Source organism: Symphodus melops, assembly GCF_947650265.1.
Source record: "Symphodus melops genome assembly, chromosome: 23".
Lineage (NCBI taxonomy): Eukaryota > Metazoa > Chordata > Actinopteri > Labriformes > Labridae > Symphodus > Symphodus melops.
In genome coordinates this window covers 9,557,732-9,569,907 of record NC_136713.1, presented here as the reverse complement: position 1 = coordinate 9,569,907, position 12,176 = coordinate 9,557,732, and the positions used below count along the sequence as shown (strand labels likewise).

Below are 12,176 nucleotides of genomic sequence, written 5' to 3'. Positions count from 1 at the left end.
AAGTTTGAGATTGTGTTACGTTTGCACTTGTTTTGCGTTTGTGGATTAAGGGGATAGAAGCTTTTAGTTTCACGGTGTACGTGTAGCACTTTGCGTTGGACATTTCACAAAACGATGCCAATTTTGTAAACGTGAGCGAGCGACCCTTTTAATAAAACATACGAGAGCTGACTGTTTGTGACGCTTCATTGTCTTTCATTCACGCAGCGCCGTGGCAATAGTTTGGTGCATGTGGATTTTTCAACATGGGTATGCATTTATTTTATTTTTTTGACGTAGGTGTTTCCATGTGGGTATGCATGTTGGGGGTTTTTTTTAAATGTTGACATGGGTATGGATGTTTTTTGCTTTTTGATGGGTATGCATGTGGTTTTTTTCTTTTTTTCAAGGTATGCATTTTTTTCCTTTATTTTTTTAAGACCTAGGCAAGTTTATTTATACAGCACATTTCAACAAGGCAAAGTGCTTTACACAAGACATCAAAGGCATCATGACGGAGGAAAGAAAAGAGAGATAAAAAAATGCAGTATTGCTTATTCAGAACTTTGTATAGGTTCTTCAAATTGTGTGGAGTCAATAGGTACATACCGGGTAGTTGGGTAAGCCGAGGACGAGCGTGCCTAATCTCATCAGAACTCTCAGGATATGAGGGGTGAATGAATTCTAAATTCACGCACCGCAGTCATTCCAACGTGTACCCTGCGCCAGCGAAGACGCCTGCGATCTGACCAACGCCTGACACCACATCTACATTTTTCCAAAGACTGAATGGTCACACGGGCACAACGCACGATGCGCCTTAACACATTTGCAGACGCCACAGCTACGCCACACTTGCATGACACCTGACAAAAATAAAATGTATTAGTCACACGTTGACGCAGGGGTGGCGAGAGTGAAGCTACTTTGGTCAGAGGAGCTTCACTATCTAGCAGCGTTTGCATGACATGTGAGCACATGCGTGCAGGCGTTTACGCGCGTGTAAGTCAGTAAGCGTTCAGAGTATTAATGAAGTTTGGACTTTTTTTGTCCCCGAGGGGAAATAGTTTTTCTCCTAACAGTACATTACAAAGGGTTGGGGTGAATCCATTCTAAATTCATGCACTGCAGTCTATCAGTATGCACCTGAGCAGCAGTACAATCCTTGAAAAGAGACGAATGAAGACACTGGACTGCTTTTGTTAGTTAACACGACATGTCGTGCTTCTACTGAGGGTTATGTAGCTGCAAATTCTGCACGTTTTAGCCTCACATTAATAACTGTCCAAAGGAGAAAATAAAGACATTTATTTGAAGGACACAGTCTTTCTGTGATTGTTATCGAATAAACAAGTGTCTTTATTCTTAAAATGAGTTTGGCTGATTTACAGGTTGTCAGCGCCCTGTGAAGAGAAGTGCGAGGGTCATCCAGTACTAAGCAGGTCTGACCCCGGACCAGGAACAGGTCAGGGTCTGAGGTGAGGCGTGTTCATGGTTTTGAATGAGTTTGAGAATATAGAATCAGAATATGTAGACATTGTTGAATATTGACAGTGTAATAAGGACACTTTAGATCAGCAGATTTGAATCCTCCTTGCTGCAATTAAGTAAACCCTGTTTCATCCTCTTCACACCAGACTCCATTATAGAAATGTAGCAATTTAATTTGCTAGATATAGCAGATAAAGGGATATGTTGTTGAGTCGTACATGATGAACGTGATGCTTTTATTGTTGGTGGACAGCAGAGGGCGCTGGTGACGCGATCAGTCGATGACGGCGACACATGGAGAGGCAAAGTTCAGGTAAATGAGAGACTTTGATATAAAACGTTTTTGTCAGGATGATTTAGATGATTTAGATTGCACGATTTTATCCTTGCTAAAATAAATACATAGAATATGGATTGATTTGTGTCGACGAGCCGTTTACCTGAGAATGACAAGCGGAAGTACGTCAGAGCGTCACTTCCGCTCCTGCGCTCCTCACGCCGACGCAGGTGTTTCGAAGAGGAAAAAGATGGAGAAGCGAAGACGTTGTTTTTGTTGTTGTTGTTGTTGTTGTTGTCGTCGTCGAGGAGTAAAAGTGTTAAACATATGGAAATATGAGAAAAGAAGACGTGGGATTGTGTCGCGATACAGGTGTGACGTGTGCACAGGTGTCTGCAGGTGCACGGACTGTGGAGGACTGCTGAGGTGAGTCCACCCGGCGTTTGTGTTTTTTGATTTATTCCGGTAAACCTGCACAGATGTAAAAATGTTTTGTTGTAAAGATCGTACGTTAAAATGAAGCAGGTCGTTCTTAAGGATGAGGTAGAAAAGATGACGTTTGTCCCAAAGTGCATTTGTGAAATGTTAGCCGGCGTCTGGTCTTTAACGGCGATCAGCTGGAGGATACCAATCGAAGGTGTTCAGACTGTGTTTGTTGTGTTGCAGATCCGCAGCCTGACTGAACGAGTCTCCGCTGAAGCTCTTGAATGAGAACACATGAGTTGTGCCGGTCGACCTGCAGCAGCACAGGTACACACACTCTTACACCTGGATTTAGTTGTACGTTGTTGATGAAGTTTGCAGTTTTGGAGTTTCACTGTGTGTGTGCGTGTGCGTGTGTGTGTGTGTGTGTGTGTGTGTGTGTGTGTGTGTGTGTGTGTGTGTGTGTGTGTGTGTGTGTGTGTGTGTCTGTGTGTTGGGGCGGTTGCAGCGTGTCGTTCGGTGTGTGCATGTTGGAGCTGAAGGAGGATTCAGCCCGGTCGTCCTCCTGCTGCGCATCAACACGTCACACAGGTGAGGAGTTGGGGGCTCTGATACGCAGCAGGTACGTGTGTGTGTTTCTGTGTGTCATAACAGCCGTTTCTTTGTGCGTCACCTGCAGAGGCCTGAGACGGAGCAGATGACCTGAGAGATGGCGAGGAGATGATTGCATGGAACATGTGAGGTGTGTAATGACAACAATAGACAGACATAGTAGGGGTAGGGGGCCACAGTGGCTGCGGTGTACGCTTTAAAGGATGAAGAGCCGAAGCCAAAGTACGAGCGATGACACGGCCGGGTGTGTTTTTCTGTTTTTCAGACGCGTTGAACGTGCGGGGCTCCACGGAGACGCTGGGCTGCAGCTGGAAGTGTGGAGAGCACCGGACGAAGGGTGAGTGCAGACTCTGACTGTGTTTAAGACTGAGAGAGTGAGAGAAATGTTTGGCATGTTGGTGAAGGATGGTGATTTGTGCTGCTTTGAATGAGCTGTATTTCTAGCTGCCTGTTGAGTGTTTGGTTAGGTTTCAGTGTGCTTTGTTGAATGTAAACAGACGGACGTGGTGGCGGTTTGGGTTTTGAGTTGAAGACAGTCTGTGTTAGTTAATAGACAGAGGTGTCTGTTTTGTGTTTGAGCTTCTGAATGCAGGATGAGATGTTTGCACACAAAGATATTCTGTAGCTACTGAGGTTGAGTCTGATTTTTTTAATGGACATAGGTACACATGTTGGGTTTTGACATGGGTATCTGTTTGTCTTTTGGACACGGGTATGCATGTGAATATTTTGATGGCTATAGGTATGTATATTGTTTTTTTCGGCATAGGTATGCGTGTGGATTTTGTATGGAATTAAGTGTATGTTGGTTTTATTGACATGCATTTTTCGACATGGGTAAGCATGTGGATTTTTTGACGACATGGCAATGTGTGTGAATTTTGTATTGACATGGGTATGAATGTGGATTTTTTGGACATAGGTATGCATGTTGTTTTTTGGAAAGGGGTGTTTGATTTATTTATATGGATGTAGGTTTTTGGAGATTTGTGGAGAGGCACGGACATGTTCAGTAATGTGTTTTGAAATGTATATATTGATATCTAAATGCATATCGATACATGTCGAGATAGAGATGTTTATATGCACACAAGTATACAAGTATACATGTATAGATACACACAAAGAAACACGCACACAGTAGCACACGTATCGTTAGACATAAACACGAAGACATTTATGAAATAGATGAAGAGACATAGGTATGCATGTGGAATATTTTTTTGATATAGCTATACATGTTTGTTTTTTCCACATGGATATGCGTGTGGATTTTTTTTGACATACAGTGCCTTGCGAAAGTATTCGGCCCCCTTGAACTTTTCGACCTTTTGCCACATTTCAGGCTTCAAACATAAAGATTTCAAACTGTATTTTTTTGTGAAGAATCGACAACAAGTGGGACACAATCATGAAGTGAAACAAAATTTATAGGATATTTCAAACATTTTTAACAAAAAAAAAAACGGAAAAATTGGGCGTGCAAAATTATTCAGCCCCCTTAAGTTAATACTTTGTAGCGCCACCTTTTGCTGCGATTACTGCTGTAAGTCGCTTGGGGTATGTCTCTATCAGTTTTGCACATTGAGAGACTGGAATATTTGCCCATTCCTCCTTGCAAAACAGCTCGAGCTCAGTGACGTTGGATGGACAGTGTTTGTGAACAGCAGTTTTCAGTTGTTGCCACAGATTCTCGATGGGATTCAGGTCCGGACATTGACTTGGCCATTCTAGCACCTGGATATGTTTATTTGTGAACCACTCCATTGTAGATTTTGCTTTACGTTTTGGATCATTGTCTTGTTGGAAGACAAATCTCCGTCCCAGTCTCAGGTCTTTTGCAGACTCCATCAGGTTTTCTTCCAGAATGGTCCTGTATTTGGCTCCATCCATCTTCCCATCAATTTGAACCAGCTTCCCTGAGCCTGCTGAAGAAAAGCAGGCCCAAACCATGATGCTGCCACCACCATGTTTGACAGTGGGGATGGTGTGTTCATGGTGATGAGCTGTGTTGCGTTGTTGGCAAAAAGTTCAATTTTGGTTTCATCTGACCAGAGCACCTTCTTCCACATGTTTGGTGTGTGTCCCAGGTGGCTTGTGGCAAACTTGAAACGACACTTTTTATGGATATCTTTAAGAAATTGCTTTCTTCTTGCCACTCTTCATAAAGGCCAGAGTTGTGCAGTATACGACTGATTGTTGTCCTGTGGACAGAGTCTCCCACCGCAGCTGTACATTTCTGCAGTTCATCCAGAGTGATCACAGGCCTCTTGGCAGCATCTCTGATCAGTTTTCTCCTCGTATGAGCTGAAAGTTTAGAGTGACGGCCGGGTCTTTGTAGATTTGCAGTGGTGTGATACTCCTTCCATTTCAATATTATCGCTTGCACAGTGCTCCTTGGGATGTTTAAAGCTTGGGAAATGTTTTTGTATCTAAATCCGGCTTTAAACTTCTCCACAACAGTATCTGGGATCTGCCTGCTGTGTTCCTTGTTCTTCACGATGCTCTCTGCGCTTTAAACTGACCTCTGAGACTATCACAGAGCAGACTTGATTACACACTGGTGGATGCTATTTATCATTATTAGTCCTTTAGGTCAACATTGGATTGTTCAGAGATCCTCACTGAACTTTTGGAGAGAGTTTGCTGCACTGAAAGTAAAGGGGCTGAATAATTTTGCCCGCCGTTTTTTATTTGTTAATACAGTTTGAAATATCCAATTCACGTGCATATTTTTGAGTCTGAGTGGATTATGTCCTTATAAAAATAGTTGAATCAATTAACGATGGGTATCATTTTATTGTATGAAACGCATTGTCACGTTTTATCTTGTGAAACCTCCAAAATGTCAGGTGGCGCAACTGTCTGAGCAAATGAATGGTCTAAAGTGCATTTAAAATGTTAGCTTTGATAAAACCAAATGAAACTTGAAATGTGACGGCATCATTGATTGTTTTAAACCTCAAAGAAGCCGCCTGCACAAATAAATGTTGTTGTGAAAACATTAATATGACTTAAAAACATAACAATTGCATGTTCTAAAATGTCAGGGTGGCAGAAGTGTAATCATGGGACTTTTATTTTGAAGCGCAGTTGCGCTAACTACAAACAGGATGTCACATCAGCCAGAAGAATTAGCGTTTTATCAACTGGCAAAGTGAAAAGGTGTGCATCTGTCTGAAATATTGATCAAATACAGCCACTTGTAACTGTCACATGTGTTGTGAAACTTTTCAAGTCAGCTGGTCCAGCAACATTTGATGAAGAAAATTGTTGTATTATAAGAAAAGTCATTTGGACTGTTGTTTTTCCGCTTAAATTTTGAGCGTTACTACAAATCTGGACTTCCATCAGCCAGATTAGTGAGGATTTCAGCCGTTGATTTTAAAAGGTGACCTCAGTCACAAAGGTATCTGTGTAAGTTCAATGGCTAGACAGTAAGTGGATTGCATTGTTGTTGTTGTTGTTAAATGCCAAGTAAGCTCAGGCGTTGACTGCCTTTGATCAGTGTATTATTTTAACTGAAAGTACTTGGTCAAATACAGTGTAGATCAGGGTTTCTTAACCTTTTTGACCTTGGGGCCCAACATTTTCAGGGCAAGCTAGTCTGGGGCCCAATCGAGTGAATGGTTCTGATTTAACTTTTGCGGTCATTTGTATTTAATAGCTATTTGTGTCACTATGTAGTAATAATGAATACTGTTGTTCATTTGTATGTTTTTTAATCAATATATCAACCTATACATTGGCTAATTATGCATAAAACGTTGCACAAGTTAAGATCATTTAATGAATTTTGCTCGTATAAAACCATGTTTTAGTGCACGTTTGTCAAATAAATAACACAATATAAAGTTAGCAACAAAAGCAATAAAATTAGGTGCTCAATGAAGTTAGGTAGATTTGTTGAAATGAAAAAGAGCATTCTGTTTTGTGTAGCGCTGCCCCCGTTGCTGTCATTATTTTTTTGTTTTAAGAACCTCTCCATTATGTTTCCATTCAGATTCAGGCGCCGTTTACACGGAGACGCTGTGACAGTAAGAAACATTTGGACATGCGCAGTAGTCGACAACAAACAACAATGGCGGCGGCTATGTTTTATTTATTTTTTTCATTCCAAAACTTTATTGAACGTTTCTTTTAGTACAAACGTAGAAAACAAGTACATCAGAATTGCAACGTCAACATCCAGCACTTTATTTCAAAATCGAGAAAATAAATGACAATCTTAAGAAATAATAAATGAGGTCTGAACTGAGAAGAAAAAGGAAATTAAGGTGAAATAAATAGTAAATGAAATATACAAGGGTATGTAATGTTAGTTGTCTAATACTTTGGGAAAGTTTTTCAAAACATCTTATATCATTTTTGCTTTTTTTCCATTAATCAGTTTGAAGGACTTGAGATAAAGTTTGAAATCATTCAGAAAAGAGACAAAATTGGGGGATGACTTTAAAAATCTATTCTTGTGAATAAAGAATTTTGCCAGACACAGAATCAAATTAAGACAAAGTTCCTCATTTGTATTGTTTGAGATTCCAAATGTAATATCATCTCTGGAGATGGAAGGCAGACGTGACGATATTCCCTTTGCGATCCATTTATGGATCTCAACCCAGAATGTATGAGAAAAAGATATGGTCCGTGGTTTCTATGTCACTTTTGCAGAATGAACAGATGTTATCTTCAATACTGAAGCGTAACCTAAGTAATTGTTTGGATGGGTAGATGTCATTCATGATTTAGAAATGTATTTCTTTAGTTTTAGGGGGTAAAGGTAGTTTGAGATAGAAAGATCTTAGTTTGCCAACAGAACCTTCATGAAATTTATTGAAGATGTTATTTTTGTTTTGCTTTCCTGGGAATGATTTGTCCGTGAATGATTTTCTTATGAAGGAATTATTACACTTTTTATCCCATATTAGAATACCTTGAATTGAAAGTGGAGCCAATCGCGGTTGAATAGTCTGATGTGTCTTTATATTTTTCGTCAGGAAGACAAATTCTTGAGCAAGTGCTTTTTGTAGCTTATCAAAATCAGCTTTCATTGGGTTGAAGTGATGTTTTGTGCAGAATTGATCATAGTTTAATAAGTGACCATTGTCATCCATCAAGTCAACCAGGGACCATATACCTTTTCTAAACCAATGTTGAAAAAACCAAGATTTCTTTCTGTATAGTACATATCTATTATTCCAGAGTACAGTGGAGTGGGGTGAGAAGTTATGGACATATAACAATTTCCAATACAATAATATTTGTTTATGGAACTCTGATAAAGAAATAGGAAGTTTGTTGATGTCAAAATCTGTGACAAGAAGAAATTTGAACCCTCCAATTTGACTAAATAAATGATTTGGAATACAGAACCAGAAGGAGTTGCTTTTATCCAGTTTATTTTGAAAGTTCCATTAAGACAGTCAAAATCAATAACTTTCAGGCCTCCATCCCTAAAGTCTTTAACCATATGACTTTTCTTCATATAGTGTGCTTTGTTCCTCCAAATGAAATTCATATTGATGTGGTTTATTGATTTAATTAATTTGTTTGGGATAGCAATAGAGTAAGTTGGGTAAATACATGTGGACAAGAATTGATGGATTTATTTTTTGGTCTTTTGTAAGGTGAATTCCCAAATATTTGATTTGTGACTTGATTGGAATGTTACAAATATCCTGAAGTATTGTTTCATGTATTGGAAAAATGTGGCATTTTCGCAGGTTTAAAGTGAACCCAGAAGCATTGGAGAATAGTTTTACTTTTTCAATAGCTAGTGGAATTTGATGTCTATTTTGAAGAAAAATTGTAGTATCATCCGCTAATTGGCTGATAATAATATCTGTACCCAATACATTTAATTTTTTAATGTCACTACAGTTTTTGATGTGAATTGCTAACATTTCAGTAGCTAATTTAAATAAATGTGGTGAAATTGGGCAACCTTGAGGGATACCTACCTTAACCTTAAAGCTAGGAGTAGTGCCTTTAGGTAATATGACACAGCTGCTGATATAAACCTTTAAAGAGCATATTGCAGGTTAAAGACAAAACTTAACTAATCATAGGAAAATGATTATGATCTGAAATTAATAACCCACAGGGTCTCCTGGAGACGTTTTAGTACGTGTTCGCACGTCTTTGCTTTTTACTTCCGCATTCGGCTGTGACGTAACATGAGGGAGTCCCGCTGAATCCCCGTCTGTTTAACATAGAAAAGCATGGATCCGAGTGTCACTCCCGTCAATAAATGGGAAGAAAATATGTATTCCTTTACATATAATGGTCCACTGGCTTATTATTCTGAACCTTTTAGATGTGATAGAGAGCAGAAACAGGCAGGATTAAAGGAATAACGGCCTCAGGAGAGAAGTGAAGTTGTGGTGTGAGGAGAGACCCGGAGCAGGCGTCCTGCTGAGTGACAGGTGTCAGCTCGCCATATATGGGCTCGTGCTGTGTTCACATCAGCATATATAAAGTTTGTAATCACATTCAATCAATTAAAAAACTATTTGTAGAAGGTGCAAGTGCCGATCATTCACCTTTACATTGTATGGGAGTTGCTTGTAAAAACGGCAAATCTGTACAACGTATTACGGTGCCGCGCTGTGCGCGCGCGAGAGAGAGAGCGAGAGAGAGAGAGACAGACAGACAGACAGACAGACAGACAGACATAGAACCCGATTACACGGCCTGTGCTAATGCAGCACCATGTCTTTGTTGTTTATTCCTCATGCAGCCCAGTGCTCACGTTGTTATAGAAAATACAGTGTATGCTGCAGGATTCTCCTGACGTGAGTTCACAGCGCACGTAATCCACACAAACATGCACAACAGCGCACACACTCCACAGTTTAATGCGTGCACATATATTAGGCTACTACAAAAAGTATAAAGTTTTAATGGAATAGAGGACCGACAGACGTAAAGCTTGTGTTTCTGTTTGTTTCCAAACCGCGCGTTCCGTCTTTCCCCACTGCGCGCACACAAACACACACACACACACACACACACACACGCTCTGTTGTAACAGAGTTGGATTTATAATAAATAGTATGACTACATATATTAAAACAGACTGTCCGGTGTCTATTACGCTCACACTAGAGAATATAACAGCAGATCAAATCATTAAACGCTTTCTGTCTGCGTATGTAATATTTGATGTTAAACAGCCAGAGATTTAAATCATTAATAAGGAAACGTTTTTGCGTCTGATGCCGAAATATTCAACGTGTCTGTTCGATCGTTTCTGAGGTTGTGAGAATAATTCACCAAAAAACACTTTGAATAATCAAGCCACTTACACTGTGCACCTGAATGTGCGCAGCGCAAATTACAAACTATTGCAGGGAGGCATCCTGTCTGTTCTCACTCACTACCACGTGTCATTACACCTCTTTAATCATGTTTTAGCCTGTTTTTTGTGCTTTTATTCTTTTGTGCTGCCTTCTAAATGTTTGTTTGTAAAGTGTTTGATGCTCTCGGTGCAAGACAAGTTCCCCCAGGGGCAATAAAGGCTTCATTCATTCATTCATACACAGACGCATGAAGCCGATCAAAGCAGAGTCAGAGAACGGGAGTCCCTTATGTTACGTCATATGACGCGTTGTTGAAAAAAAAGCACGTTCTAAACGGCTATGCTAAAACAGCCACTTTCTCCTCTAAATTAGAGCACTTGTGTGTTGTAGAACATATTAAAAAAATAACCTACTTATTTTACAGCCATTAACAGACTATATAAAATATTAATTCAAAAAAAATTTTAACCTGCAATATGCTCTTTAATAAGATTTCTAAATTTAAAAAATAAAAAAGTGTTGTACAGAATCAAAGGCCTTGTAAAAGTCTAGGAACAAAATAAATCTGTCATCTTCAATGAAGTTTCGATATTCAATAATGTCTAATACCAGCCTTATATTGTTGTGGATGGATCTGCCTTTTAAAAAACCCGATTGTGTTTCTGAAACAAGATCTGAGATCCCTGTTTGATGACGAGTATTGAAGATGTAGGTTAGTAGTTTGTAGTCTGAGTTTCTGAGAGTAATAGGTCATTGTCTGGGGTCTTTGTTGGGCTTTGGGATTGAGACGATTATCCCTTGTCTCATTGTGGGGGGAAGTAAACATGTTTGAAAGACTTTGGAGAAAACCTGATGCAGCAACACTTTAATATGTTCCCAAAAGTATTTGTAAAAGTTTCCTGTAAGACCGTTTGAACCAGGAGCTTTGTTCAGAGAGAGGCGACCAATTACTGCATCAAGCTCTTCAACTGTGATTGGGCTTTCACATGTTTGTCATCTACCTTTGGAATATATTTAGAAATACCTTAAAAAAATTCCTCACAGGCTTTTTTTGAGATTATTTTTTCATCATTGACCTCGATGTCATTGATCATTAAGGATTTTATATTATTTCTTTGTTGCCTTCTTTTTTCAAGACCACAAAAATATGCCGAATTTTTCTCTCCCTCTGTAGTCCCCCCGCCCCCTGTGCTCTTTGAGTATAAATTTCATGTAATTTGGATTGCAGATTCAGTATTGTTTGTTTGTCATAATCAGTAGGGTTAGGCTTATTGCAGTTGACATTTAGGTCTCTGATAATGTTTAATTGTTTTTCTTGAAATTCTTTTTGAAGTTTTTTACTGAAAGATATAGTAAATTGACATGTTTTGTATTTAAGGAATTCCCATTTCTTCACAGACGTTGTCAGTTCATCCAAATTCATAATGTGAATAATTATGGCGGCGGCTATGTGCTTCAGCAGCTATTGGCGTTGTATCGTCTTTTAAAACAGAACCTTGATATGAGACATTGTGTGTCGCCGCCGAAAGAGCAACGAATACTTGCAGCAAATAGTTGAACCTTTACCCGAGCACAGGGCGACCATACGCAGCATTTAGGTAAGACCTGGGAGAGCTAGCCACTAAACAGGATGTTGTGGAGGAAGTGGTTATACTGCCGAGTGTCGCGTTGTAAAGTTCCACTACTTTTAACTGATGACACTGCCTCTGGTGGTGGGAGAGTATACTGCAGGCCAACGATCACGGCCCTTTGAAGGGCCGCGGCCCTATGGTTAAGAAACCCTGGTGTAGATTGTGTTTTGAAAAAAAAAGTATTCTCTCTGATCTTGTCTTGTTTTTACAAATGTTGTCAGGTGGGACAAACTGATAAATGTCAGGCGGTGCGACCGGGCAAAATGTTCCTTTAAAGAGAAGTGAAAATGAAATGACGTGACAGTATGTTGTAGGGAATGCAGTGTTAAAGTGTAAAGTGGGAATGTGGAGCCATTAAAATGAAGTATTGTGGATTGTTTGAAATAACAATCAACAACCACAGAATAATGACGCGTTGAGCACAGTAGACACTCTGAAGGATCGTTTGTCAGATATTTCACTTGG

General features: G+C 39.6%; 1 long non-coding RNA gene across 1 annotated transcript; it reads left to right on the top strand.

The window, feature by feature from the left end:
• The first annotated feature begins 2,411 nt into the window (after positions 1-2,411).
• On the top strand, positions 2,412-2,912 carry LOC306818755. Its single transcript, XR_013778361.1, has 3 exons — positions 2,412-2,497; positions 2,679-2,761; positions 2,850-2,912. It is a non-coding gene; the product is annotated as an uncharacterized lncRNA (long non-coding RNA).
• The last annotated feature ends 9,264 nt before the right edge of the window (positions 2,913-12,176 follow it).